This window comes from Hylaeus anthracinus, unplaced genomic scaffold (genome assembly GCF_026225885.1).
Source record: "Hylaeus anthracinus isolate JK02 unplaced genomic scaffold, UHH_iyHylAnth1.0_haploid 12002, whole genome shotgun sequence".
NCBI lineage: Eukaryota > Metazoa > Arthropoda > Insecta > Hymenoptera > Colletidae > Hylaeus > Hylaeus anthracinus.
Genome location: NW_026534349.1, coordinates 15671448 through 15684127, shown reverse-complemented (window position 1 = coordinate 15684127; position 12680 = coordinate 15671448). Strand labels below are relative to the sequence as shown.

The following is a 12680-nucleotide window of genomic DNA, read 5'->3' as shown; positions in this document are numbered from 1 at the left end:
ATTGATTATTGTACAATTATTCCGATAATTATATATATAATATATATGACTATCGAAATAAATGCACAATAATCAATAATCGGTTAGGTACCACCCGTGAACATGAATTTTGGTCCACCCGAAAATGAAATATCATTTTTGATATTCCGAGTGGTCACAATTATGCAAAAGTACATATAACAATATCGTACTGAAGGATAACACTCACCACTAAGATTTATGATACAATTTATCGCTGCAATATTCAGCTACAATACTGAGACTGGTGGGTGTTGTTCGTCGATGATGCTGTGGTCAGAGGTAAAGCACACACACGTGAAAGAATTATAATTTACGTAATCAAAAGCGAAATTAATATTTACAGAAAGGAAAAAGAAAATATAAATCTAAAATGCTTTAAATAAATTGAAATAAAATTATTTTAACGAGGAATAAGAGTCCTTGCCTGACACTCACTTTTCACAAAATGAATTTACTTTAATACGGCAACTCTGTTCTAAACTATTCGCTCGGACTACTATCACGCTTTCGCGACTGTACGATGAGAAGTGAAAATTAAATAAATGAATTTGGTATAAAACTGTTTAACGAACGACCCGAGTTTTGCCTACCGTTTACTTCGTATTAAAATACTACTGGGTAACGCACTCTAACTCTTAAATGGTTTGCTCGGACTACTCTCGCACTCTATGCGACTGTACGAGAAGAAGTGATCTCGGCTCGCGGTTTGCTCAACTACGTAAACTCTGTCGAACGTTCTAGAAGGTTCGAAGACAAAGGATCTAGAAGCACGTGATGGAAGATTCGTTGATATAAAAACTACCAACATTGCTCGGCGACTTGGTACGCGCGAGAGTCTTGTGTTGACGAATGGTACCGTTCCTTCGCGTCTCGCGCCACCGAACTGCTCAATTCGTCCACGCGACAACGTTACGCGAGTGCGAACACAAGGCCGCTTCAAAATATACCTTAGCTTCCAGAACGTTCCAAATGAAGAAATGCCGAAAGAAATGCTTAACTCGATTTCGTGGTATTTATACATCTCTCCTTTAAACGATGTCTGTAACCGTCGTATCAAATATTTAAGAGAAACGAGTAATATTTGAATTTAGCAGTGATACGTTGTGTGCTTATCCTTTACCACGACGCTTGAATATTTATATCGCATATATAACAATTAACGCATAACTTTCGCAAGACGCAACGCGTACATACTATTATATTTACAATGTGAAACATATTAAACATATTAAACATATTTACAAGATTTACCCGCGGCGCGGTATTGCCAGCAGGGCGAAAGTGGCGTAACGACGTTGATTTCAAGGAGGGAATGTGTATTCTTTCTCATAACGAATTCAGCAAACTACCGTCAAAGGCTAGGTTTGTGTTCGATTAGAACGAATTCGGGATGGTAAACCATCTCGAACACGTTCCTGCCGACGAAATCAAGAAAAATTTAAATTTAAATTGTCGGCACGTAACAGTTCGATGAATACTTATTCTGAACCGTGATTCTTAATTTATATAATCTTAATATTTAATCGAAGACGGAATGTTGCTATATGCATTCTAAATATTCAATTAATTCGGAGATGTACAATGTTTTCCAAGAAAGTAATATTTCCGAACATGAAAAGTTGGGAATAAAATTTAAATAAATAATCGTGAGATATTTTTCTATATTTTAATATCTCTTGATTGGAACAATTAAAGCTTAATACCTCCGACATAAATTAAACATTTGTGATATATACAGCATTATTCAGTGTTTGATTAAACATTAATAACAATAATGGTTCAGAATGAGTATTCATTCGAGACATTAATCGTGAGAAATTTGTCAATATTTTAATATCTAATGATTGCAGCAACTATATATTAATTTCTGACAATAGTTAAATTAATTATTAACAATGCTTATTATTTAAACAATGATGGGGAATATAATTTTGCTGTGACATAAATGTTTCACGAATTATTGTCTTTATGGATTCAACGAGCCTTCGACGCGACCGTCACACGGTTGTTGTTCACCCTTCCCCTTCTCTACTTCGACAGGTACAAGCTTACCACAACCCTCGACACAGATAGACGAAGGGCGCGGTCTCATTCTTCGACGATCCTTCGGTCGGTATGGATCTCGCGATCGCGCGTCAACGTCTCGCGTTCCTCCTTGTGTAGTTTCCCTTAGTTATCGTAGCTTGGTATTGCTTGTGGGTATCTTAGTTTAGTTTCAGTTTAGTTTAGTATCAAACATGGATACTGTTAATTTCTTCAGTAGATCCGAAGTAACATTATCTAATTTTTGTAATATTTAATATTACAAAAATAAATGTTATTGATATATTGAACATTCTTTCTGAACTTTTCCGTCTAAACGATCCCATAGTTCCACTATAAAAAAAAAAACATTTAATATTATTAAATGTTGTTAAATACACATCCAATATAGAATTTAGTAACAAAAGTTGTATAGTAATAATTTACGATTTATATTAATTATTTATTGAAAGTAGTAAGTGTCCACATATTTATGAGCGAGGGTGTATATACTAGCGAATCATACTAAATATAACTTATACTAAAATGTGGAACGCTTCACGACTTTGCGTGTCATGCTTGCGCAGGATCCATGCTAATATTCTCTGTATTGTTCCAATTCTAGTGTATGTACTGATTCGGCAGTACATATGCTATACATATAGTACACCATTGTTCTCATATATGTACATATATACAATCCCTGTACAAATTAATCGATTTATGCAATGAGCGGCTCAATGAATAAACGAGTAAATAACGGTCTTATTAGAAAAACACGCATTCTCCTCTCCCAAATGACTCGATAGAGACGTACACAATCGCTTTACGTCTGTAAAAACAATTTCCATGATCGTCGCAACCAATAAAATTTTTCTTTTGCTATAGCATCGCAACTTTTCTCGACAGGTAAACGGTACAGCCAGTCGCACGAGTCCGTATCTTTCGCCGTCGTTGGTGACACGTGAAAAACTCGGTGTCCGTACGCGATATGGAGCCCGTGCGTCAAGGGGTTAAAAGAGGGAAGCCAATTATCGACTGTTCGCGATACTTGCCATAGAGAGAGAAAGGGAGAGAGCGCGCGCGTTTCGTCCCATTTAGCAATTCACCCGGTTACATGTTTAACGCGCCCCGTTAACTATTTCATATGGGTCGCAACGGATTCGAGGCTAGCGCGACAGAACTCGCGTCAATTTACATTGACGATGAAACCCGAGCTTGCGCATCGACATTAACCGCGGCGGGGTTGCATCCCGTCCCAAACCCGTCATTAATAACGATAACGCGAAACCGGATCGCCCGGGTAAGGAATAAACCGAGAGATTTCGCCGGCCACCGATAAACGGGCGTTGCGTTAGTTTTTCTTTGAGAAATTTTCATTTCTCCGAAGGTTTATTATTGTTTAGATGATCAGAAGAGACGAGAAAGCTGACGCTTTCTGTTTCAACTGTTTTCGTTTGTTACGTCTCGTAACGTCTAAAAACTGGCGACTCGGCAGCACTATGAAGGGAGTATCGGGCACAGGTGACAAGGTGAGGGTACCGCATGCGAATGGTCAGATGGCTAAGCACGCCTAAAAGTAAACCGTCTTCCATGTCACCTCGTACATATCAAATATAGTCACAGTTGCTTCGTATCCGTGACTCGTATTCATAACGTGCAATCTACGAGTCCTCCAGACAGCTTCTATTTAGATAAAATTCTGAAAGAAGCGACTCAACCCTAACTAAAGTATACATTAAAGCCAAAACATCGTTTTTTCGTCAGCGGTATTCGAGGCCAACGCGACACACCTCGCGTCAATTTGCATACAAGGTATAACCCGAGCTGGCGCATCGACGATTAACCGTGTCGTGGTTGCATCTCGTCTCAAACGCGTCATTAATAACGATAACGCGAAACCGGATCGCTTAGGTAAGGAATAAACGGTGCGAGTTCGCTGGCCCGCTCTCGTCGCCTCTTTGGTAAAAAACTAATTTCGCGGGACGATTCCATGATTAACGATGCGAGCTCCGCAGCCAGGGAATCCTCTCGCGCCAAGAACTTTTTTATGCGCCGCTAAATCACGTTCGTGGCCTCGTTTTACGTTAATTTTATTTTACCGTTGATATTATGGCGGTGCCGCGCCGCTAGGAAAAGATAAACGAAACGATGAATTATTCATTCCAAGATAAACACGATTTTAACAAAGAACGATCGCACATTCCGTCGCTGGACCACCGTGGTCCGCCATCTGCGAGAGGGAACGTTAAGTACAACGCTAGGCGACGGTGAAATCCGTCCCTGGACAAATACTGATGACTTTTACCGATTTTCGCGTGCTAAGCTATATCCGATATCAGAAACTGTCCATTATTGCTTCTGCAAGTATTAAGTCTTCCGTAAAGTTCTGTCCGTTCCAGCTACAACAAGTTTTTAACAAGTATGCGAATATTCATTAAAAACGATATACAAATTGCAATCATGCTGACAAGATGTCAAAAATAATGATAAAAATTATATTATTCAATCAAATTTATTCAAGGTATGAGAAATTTATTATTTTGCATTATTCTGAAAATGGGCAGAACTTTTCGGTAGACCTAATAACTGTAGAAAACTTGTTACCAAAGCGAGTTGTTTAATTGAACTATGATCACGTGTGAATTTTGTTGGCGAGTTCGCGATAGGAATTAGAGCGATATCAATCTTATAAACGATTCTGCGTTTGATTTCGGTGCTGCATCGATCTTGTGAGTGGATTTGCTTTTGAATTTCCAGTTGCAATACTCTTGCAGAGAATGATGTACCGCCCAAGGGTATAATGATCCCAGTGGAAGATAATACACCTAATGGAGTGTTAGAATGTCTATTACCTGCGCATGAGCGTGCAGCTACTTAACTTTGGTTTACGAATTGACCCTAGTGCTCACGGCTGCGTCAAACCTGTTGACAGAATTGCCCTTGACTCGGAGCTTCGTCAATCGTGTAAATGATAGTGTTTCCTTGGTTTTTTGTGATTGAAAATCATTTACAAATAGTATGGCCGCATATCTGAAAAATGTCACACTGACGTAACGCTTGATGAGTTGTCAGGGATGGCGATCGATTTTTAGAACAGTCGACAGTATGGGTCTAAAAAATGTCACACTGACGTAACCCTTGACGATAAAGATGTTAGAATAAAATAAACCGCAAAAATGATTTCTGATGGATCGAAACAGATCCAAGTGTTTGAATATCGCGCGACTAGTTCGGTCCTTGACAAACTTCTCAAACAAATACTATACGTATCTGAAGTAATTAACGCCGCCGACCACGATGCGGATGCGGATGCGCAAATGCTTCGTTAGCAGGTTCCAAAAAAATCAGACTTTTTGAATCACGCTTTCGTTGCCAAATCGGGGCAGATTTGAAAGAGCAGCAAGTGGACCGGACGAAATCAGCGTTCAAGAGCGGAGCGGTACGTTACGAAGGAGATGCAGCCGTTCGTGGTCAGACCAGACCGGACTCCAATAGAACATGGGTGAAAATTATTTGTATCGTTTTCAAAGGTCACGGAATTATCCTTTGTTTTTTCTTTAAAGTTTAATAAGATATTACAGAAATTGAAGTTTTTGTCGTTTATTTTTGCAAAATGTCTTTTTTTTATTGATCACTGTAGTTCGCGCTATCGTAACTCTGTACATATAGTATCGTACATTTACGTTAATCTTGTCTCTGGTACACGTTTGTTGGGGCCCACTGGTCCCCATCTAGCTAGGGTACCCCGGGGTCGCTAAGCCCGTACTGTAGCTGGCTATTCGCATGCTGCAGCCCCTGAGGGCGTAAATGATAGCGAAAGATGACAATACAGTGTTGGAATATGTATGCCTTAAAGAGGAAGCCCGGTTCAGAACGTTGAAAATAAGACATTTCCTTATGAATTTTCTAAAAATAATGTATCAAGCGGATCTTTATTAAATTTACAGAGCCTTTTATTCGATAATTGATGATAGCAAATAATTTGTTTTCAAAGAAACTTCAATATTTTCCATCGACAATGTAATTATACGATAAATAAGGCCGATCGCACACGGTCGCAACCGATCAGTTTCAAACCACTATGAAACTATTTGCATGCGACCGTGGATCTAGGTAAAACAAAGATAGTGGAGTAGGTAAAACAAAGTGCGCAAACGGTTTGCAACACTAATTTCAAATCGCTTGCGCCCGTGTACGTTCGGCCTAAGAAAATCTTTAGTTTCTTTGTTCGAGACAAAAATTAAAAACTCTTTAAGGCTTGATACGTTATTTTTAAAAAAATTCGTAAAAAAATGCCCTATTTTCAACGTCCTGGCCTGAGTATTCATTCGCTACCTTAAGTATTCGAGTGCGTACGTACTTAACGCCATCAATCATAGAGACTGTCTCGAGGTCGAATTCAAAGTCGCGTCGGCCACTCCGACGACGCAACGTTGGACCAGGTTTCGCGCGAGGCAAACTTATTTCGGTAAACGTGACGGCGGAACGACGATAGACCAGAACGGGAACTGGAACGAAACGGAAAGGGCGAGGGGTCGAGGGAGCCGAACGTCGATATTCGGACGAATCGCCAATAAGGAGAACATACGATTTCGCTCGTCCCTCTCGAAACGGTATTTCGAGAGGCGTAATTTCCGAGCGTCCGGGCCCTGGGATCCTGTCCCGCGGACTCGATCGTTTATCGGCCGCGTGGCTCGATTAATTAACGGATAATCGATTTACGCCAATTTCATACAAACTGCCCCGCCAAAGTACAACGTCTTTGATGACGTAACCGCCAATCGTCGGATCGACGATACGCGCGGTTTTCAGCGAAAACAATTTCGCTGTCTTCTCAATCCACTCGAAACCACAATGGAATTTATCGTCTATAGCCACGGAACGGGATTCGAACCCCGGACTGTTTTCAAAGGAGCACCGCAACGGGCATAAAGGGAACGAGATTTCGACGCGTTCCTCCGCGTTCCTCCTACGTCCTCGATATGCCGAGATGCGACTGTAACGATTCTTGTCATCGAGACACACCGCTCGGGCCATTTTATCCCTTTTAATCGTTTCATCTCGATAAAACCTCCACCGATTCCCATCTCCTCTCCCTCTCTCTCTTTCTATTTATCTTGCTCCGCGCGTTCCTCTGTCTCGTTTTTTCCTTCTTTCGCCCGTATGGCGACGTCCGAGTTTTGGTTTCCCGTCCACGAATCGGACGTAAAAGCGATATCGGCTGACGGGAGGCCGAGGCGTACGCGAAACAATGGAAAAGAGCCGAGCCGGTGCTTTGATCGTTCTGCGAGGCTCCCTTCCGTCGTCGACCGCGCGCTCTTCAGCGTCGAGAACGCGCGGTTAACGATTACCATTATCGTTACCGTAACGAACGGAATTGGCCATCGCGTCAGCTTCAGTTTGCCGAACAAAGTGGACCAAAGTGGAGGCGAACGAGGTCCGGGGAGTCAGGAAAAAACGATTATACCGTTACGAAGAAATTGTTATGCCTAGCTCGTGATCCCTCGTTGCATCCGGGAGACTCCGGCCCAGAGGATACCGGACATCGTTCCTTTCCTCCGTGGCGTGAATAAACCGGATGGATGGAAGGAAAACGGTACAAAGTTAATTTCTCATCCTCCCCCCGCTTCAGCCACCCATCCATCGTTTTTGTTTTTCTTACTCTTCGTTTCTTCTTCCTCGTCTCCTTTTTTTCCCCTTCTTTTTGCATTCGCCAAGATTTCCCCGCGGAATCCGTTTACAAACGACCCAGCTTATTATCGCCCTTAAAGCACCGCTCGAATCCATTCGCGCGCATCGGCTTCCAAGAGGTAATGGAACAACGGAATAATTGTTTCGACTATCGGCCTTCTTCGCTTTCCGTGCCGCCCCCCTCGTTTTCAACGTCGATACGATCGTCGGGGAAGCTGCTTCGATCTCTCCGACAATTAGTCGGCCGAACGGTCCGCGTAGCCCCAGCCTCGGATCCCCGAGGTGATCAATTTACAAGAGTCTGACTCGCGAACACACTCTCGGCAAAGGCGCCGATTAAATTACTTTTGCGACGAGAATATTTCCACAAGTTTGCTCCCGGTCCCGTGGTCTGGCTCGCGGGTCGCGCCGTCCGGCGGTCGCGATCGCTACTACCGAAACACCGATCGATCGGGAATTCCCGCGTTTACGCGACCAACTATTTTCAATTTACCCGCCCGAGAAAACTGAAGCCGCTCGATCGGAAATGGGGCGCGTTACCGGGGCCGTGAATACTAACAACGATCAGAGTGGAATTAACTATTGTTTCGTATCGATCCGCGTTCGCCAGCTACGGCTGACAACGAGTCAGGATATTGATAATTACGGCACCTGGCGTTGTCCAAAGTATCGCTCCAACGAGCGAGAGGAACGTATGAGCGTGTGGGTGTGTGTTCGAGTACGAGGTGTGTCAGAAAAGTAATGGGACTGAAATTCTTGCCTGGGAACTAGAAGCAATGGATAAGCGGAATACCGTCGAGTCCGAGAGCTACATCCTCGCCGTACTTTCGGAGCGAGCTTCGATTAGCTGGCTGGAAAATGTGTAGTTTCAAACTCGTTTATGTAAGGAGGAACCGCGCTGAAATATCCGTGAATTCTCTGTTGTGCGAAAGAAGCGTTTCAAAGGAAGTTACTGTACGGCATCAAGCGCAACGCATACTATTGCACTATATCTCCGTGAAAACATCCATTGAACTCGTGCCACGTGTGATATTAAAATTTGCTCGTTATTTCTCTAGTCGGCCCGTAACAGAAAATTTTGGTACCGTGCGGAGTGATTTATTTTATTCGAGAGTACGCTATAAATTTCGAAGCTTGAGCTTATCGAACTGTGAATACTAATGAGCTTCCACGTTCCAAAACATAGTAAATGCGGATCGTGTAACGTTTGAGTTGAACTCGTTAATTACGTCAAGCTTATAGAATGCGAACACACTTTTCGGATGTGTGAAAGCCACACTTTAACTCGTAGTCGCGGTCTCCATAGAAAATGATCCTTCGGCCTTTGAGAGCGAATCTTAAACGCAGAGTTCGCAGCTGTACGAATTTGACAGATGATTTGTCTTGCGTTCGAAGCGTAGGTAATACACGCGTTGCACTTCTTAATCGTGTAAATCGTGTAACGCGCGAACTCGCTCCGTTTGAATGAGCAATACATCAGCTGGAAACTCGCGGCAGCATCAACACTACGGACATAGACGCGTTAGAATTCGAAGTTGCATTGATCTGACAGACGCTAATGCACCATTCAAATGTGAAGTATTTCCATTATGGGATGATAATGCATTGTTCGCACGTGTAATGCCTGCAATTGAATTCTTAGCCGAGCTTAACGACGACTGCGCGTTAGAAATCAAAGTTACATCGATCTAGTAGACGGGTTTGCGCTTCAATTCGTTGCTGATCACTGTCACTAACAGTACTTTATTATGTAAACGTGTAGGCGGTACTTCTAGTATAGGGTGATAATGGGCTGTTTGAATACGCAGTACCAACGATTATATTTTTAACCCCGTCGATCTTCTTGCCGAGTTAGCGCTGGAATTCGAGCTATGTTGAGCTTAACAGATAGGTTCGTGCGTGAACGTAGAGCTGCATCAGTCTTACGGGCGATACTATAGCCCGATACTATAGTACCAACGTATAATGTTCGCGATAAATGTCTTAATGGCATCAAATTTATGCAACGATAAAGCACTGCTTAGGGGTGCAATATCCGCGTCGAAATTCAAAGCTCCATCAATATTATAGACTGTACCGCGCTGGAATTTAACGCGTCTTACTCCTGGAAATTCATTGTATAAAGTATTCGTAACGGAAGATGACAACTGCCTCGTTGTATATCGCTTCTGCGTATTTAAATTCAAGGAACTCTCGAGTGCAAGTTGCTACAGATGAAATCCTCGATACACATACCCCCCTTACTTATTAACGTAATTTATTTTATTTATTTTTATTTTCTGACCTCATTGTCTTTTTAGCGGGTATCCAACCGTTGACCTGTGACGTTTTTATTTATTCACCTTTATCGTCTTTTATCTTTTGACCCTTCTTTTTGTTTTTATGTATTTGATTTATGTTTGGGTATGTGTATGTCTGTTTATTTATTTATTTATTTACGTTTCTATTTGTTCCGGACTGCAAAAGCGCCTCCCCGTTTTTGAATACTTATTTATTTATTTATTTTAGGTTAGTTTACTTTCTCCCTCAACTTTATGGGATCTGTGGCCAGGCCATATACACCCGGTCGCCTTAAAGACTCCTTATCGGTACCGTCCGGTAGGGGTAAGGAATAGTGTTAAGGGGAGTCCCGAGCGGGTCCCTTCCCGGCCCGGACCGGGAAGGATATACACGGTCTGTCTAAAAAGAAACCGAACTTTTGCTATAAAAAGAAAAAAGTACAAGTAAAGTTTTTACACACACGGTTATTCACTCAAAATAATCTCCCTCTGCGTCAATACAGCGTGTAGACCGCGTAATTAACATTTCGAAGGACCTTTGCAGCTCCTGTTTTGGTAGCCCGTTTAGTACGGCGGTTACAGCGGCCTGAATCTCCGAAATGTTGCTCTATAAAAGTCCTTTTCATTGGAATTGGCATTGTTACCTTGGATCATTCACTCTACTCGCCTGATCTCTCTCCCTGCGATTATTTTCTTTTCCCAAAATTGAAAATTCCAATAAAAGGGACACATTATAGCAACGTTTCGGAGATTCAGGCCGTTGGTACTGCCGTACTAAACGAGGTACCAAAACAGGAGCTGCAAAGGTCCTTCGAAATGTTAATTACGCGGTCTACACGCTGTATTGACGCAGAGGGAGATTATTTTGAGTGAATAACCGTGTGTGTAAAAACTTTACTTGTACTTTTTTCTTTTTATAGCAAAAGTTCGGTTTCTTTTTAAACAGACCGTGTGTAGAGAGTTTTGGAAAAGAAGGCCCTCTGTGGGCACAGGGTAGTGCGGTCGGCCGACTGGCGACTCCCCTTGGGGCAATGTAATACCACCGGGTAAGTTCAGTCTCAGGGGACCTAGGTGGTGGTTTTTAGTGGGTAGTGTAGGACGTGAGGGTGATAGAACAACGAGGATTCGATTTGCAGTCCTGTTTATTGTAACTCGAGGACGACTCGTTAAAGACTGTCCTTCAAATTTCCTTACACCACCACCTCTTCCTTGCGCCCTTAACGCGTCTCCCCGAGAAGGGGGTGTGCTGAGGTGGGGCAGTACCACCGTTGGAAATTTGGCAATACAGCGGGATTTCCTCCGGGCCTCAGGCCTCGCATCGTCGCCCGCCGAGAGTTGCTTGACTTTGCCTGGCAACCCTTCGGAAGACCTATGGTCTACGACATTAGCAATATGCTATTGAGGCTGTAGGTAATTATCGCGAGGAAATCTGTTAATAACGGAAAAAGACGGCTTTCTCAGAAATACCTTTGTCGTTTGCTTGTCGTAAGCCATTCTGTTTGCACGTGAACCATTATTTTAGATGCGCGCTAGCGGCTACAGTAGAAATTCCACACTACCCCTCAACAACACTTGGAAGGTGTCTTCTAGAAGATTTTCCACCACCTCGGTACAAAAAAAAAGATTAAATCCTCGAGAAACGAAGAATTCTTATTAATTTCTGTACCTTCTTGACGCGTATTTATATACGGATTCTGATTAACAACCGCAAGAACACCGGCAGTATTCCACACAATACACGTTTCCTGTCGTTTCCGTTCCGCGTTGAAGCTGCCAGTTTCTTCGAGCATTTTACTAAGCTTTTCAAACGAACGACGCGATAGTTGATTTCAGTCGGGATATTTTTCCGCAAAAAGTATTCCCTCTCACAGAATTTTCTTCCCGTGCACCGTAAACGAGGGATCGTATCTTGCTTCTCGCTATTATGAAATTTCATCGTTATGCTTACCTACTTGCCACGCTCACTCCTATGGATTTTAGTTTGCGTAGCAATAACTTGGCGCATACACGCCCATGCATATGTATATTTCATGTTTGGATTTGAGAATCAGTCGAGCAAATCTTGTAGGGATTCTTGGTCATGCTCGTGGAAGAATTAATTCTCCGAAGTAGATAATAGGAGTAGATACGTACAGCCAGTGTAATAAGTATTCGTACAGGAACCGATACAAAATGAAACTTCATATATTTATTTTATTAATAAATTTTAGGGGAAGAAATAATTAACCGACATTCCTACATATTTTTAGAGTAAATTTAAACCATAGAATTAATATACTTTAATAGAATTAAAGTCTATTACTTTTAATGTGAACCTCTTATTTCTTTTCTTATTAGTTTTATTTTAAATTGGTTGCTGTACGAATACTTCTTACACTGACTGTATCTATTATACATAGAGAAGTTAAATTTTTGTTCCTGTCTTCGCACCATCGATCATTCGGCAAACAGCATGTTTTTCTTGCCCAATCTCTAACTGATTATTACAGCATCGCCAATGGCGTAACACGTAATTAATCGTGGCAGTGGACGCGATATTTTCGTATCGACTTGACCTCTCGATATCTTTGAGTTGCACGGAACGGAAATATCCAAAGGCGAAAGGTGAGCAGGAGGTTATCGAGGAGGATTCCGTTCGATCCAGCGTCGAAAGCCATAGATCGG

At 42.2% G+C, this 12680-nt stretch overlaps 1 non-coding gene across 1 annotated transcript; it reads right to left on the bottom strand.

Annotated features, from left to right (window-relative positions):
* Positions 1 to 2585: 2585 nt before the first annotated feature.
* LOC128892572 (U6 spliceosomal RNA) lies at positions 2586 to 2691 on the bottom strand. Its single transcript, XR_008461101.1, has one exon. It is a non-coding gene; the product is annotated as a U6 spliceosomal RNA (small nuclear RNA).
* Between the last annotated feature and the right edge of the window lie 9989 nt (positions 2692 to 12680).